Source organism: Orycteropus afer, unplaced genomic scaffold, assembly GCF_000298275.1.
Source record: "Orycteropus afer afer isolate SDZICR_OR568_19922 unplaced genomic scaffold, OryAfe1.0 scaffold00007, whole genome shotgun sequence".
Lineage (NCBI taxonomy): Eukaryota > Metazoa > Chordata > Mammalia > Tubulidentata > Orycteropodidae > Orycteropus > Orycteropus afer.
The window spans coordinates 5,631,823-5,633,054 of NW_006921594.1; the positions used below are offsets into that span (position 1 = coordinate 5,631,823).

General features: G+C 44.6%; 1 protein-coding gene across 1 annotated transcript in view; it reads right to left on the reverse strand.

The window, feature by feature from the left end:
• Positions 1 to 1,232, reverse strand: part of LSMEM1 (leucine rich single-pass membrane protein 1) — a 7,164-nt gene that overhangs the window by 903 nt on the left and 5,029 nt on the right. The gene's annotated exons all lie outside the window — the stretch shown is intronic.

Genomic DNA, 1,232 nt, shown 5'->3' on the forward strand with positions numbered 1-1,232 from the left:
TACCACCAGAACTTCTTGCCTTTATCCCTGGAGGCTCTCAAATATGAAAGTATCAGTTTTAAGTTGCTGAGTGATCTCTCACAGCTGACAATGGAAACTGCTCATTGGAGACCCCGTTCAAGTGGTGCGCAGGGCCAGTGAGGTACCTGCCAGCCCTTAGATATGCCTCTGATTGCCCTGGAAGTGATTGCTAGGTTGTCTCGTTCTGAGATCCAGTCTCAGAAAAGGGTCTTTCCTCTCTTCATTTGGGAAAAGCCTTTCTTTGGGTCCCAAGCCATATTGATACAACTCTGCCGTGTCTCAATTACTAGCCCATAATGAACGGGTTAACAATTCCCCTCAGACCACTCTTGAGAGCAGAGGCACAGGACTTTCAAAATAAACAGAACCCCAGGCAATAAATAAGCCATGGGCTGGAAGCTTTGAGGTCTGCCTGTGACAGTTAAAACTTCAAGAAAAGAAGGGAAAAATCAGTACTTGATATTTGAGCTCCTTATCATTTCTACTTCAGGCAGGTTTTTTTCCAAAGACATTTTTCAGGAGCTACTGGCATTGGTAACATGCTACTGGGCTTAGCTGTTAAACTAACCTTGGAAGGTAAAGTAGCTGTTAAAAGTTCACCTCCCAGCCTTGAGCCAAATTGGCCACTCAGCAGCTGCTTCTCCCTCACGTCTGAAAATTATGTTGGCTGTTTATGGTACAAGGGATGACGGAAGAGTGAGCTTTGCTGCAGAACTAGACAGAGATACCACTTGCTTCTGGGACCAGTGTGAAGCCCAATTCAAGACATGTAGTCTCCTCTGGGGCAGCTCCTACATCAATCAAACACCAGCAGGAAGAGCCAGCCACGTTTGCCTGCCTTCCACATTCCACTAGTCTCAAAATGGTCCCATAAAAAGAAAAAGGGTTTCATGTGCAAAAAAGTTAGAGAAAAATTATATGCCAACTCACCTCTTAGAAATTCACAAGAAGAAAAGTTTTGAGTATTATCTAACCCAGCAATTCTGCAACTCATTGGGCCATTTAAAGAAAAGTTTTTACCAAGTTGCCCCTGATTCCATGTGTGTCAGGGTAGAACTGTGTTTCACAGGGTTTTCAACGGCTGATATTTTACAAGCAGATTGTTGGCCCTTTCTTCCAAGGTGCCTCTGGGTGGACTCAAACTTCCAACCTTCTGGTTAGCAGCCCAGCATGTTAAGCATTTGCACTATCTGGGGTCTCTCATTTGACCA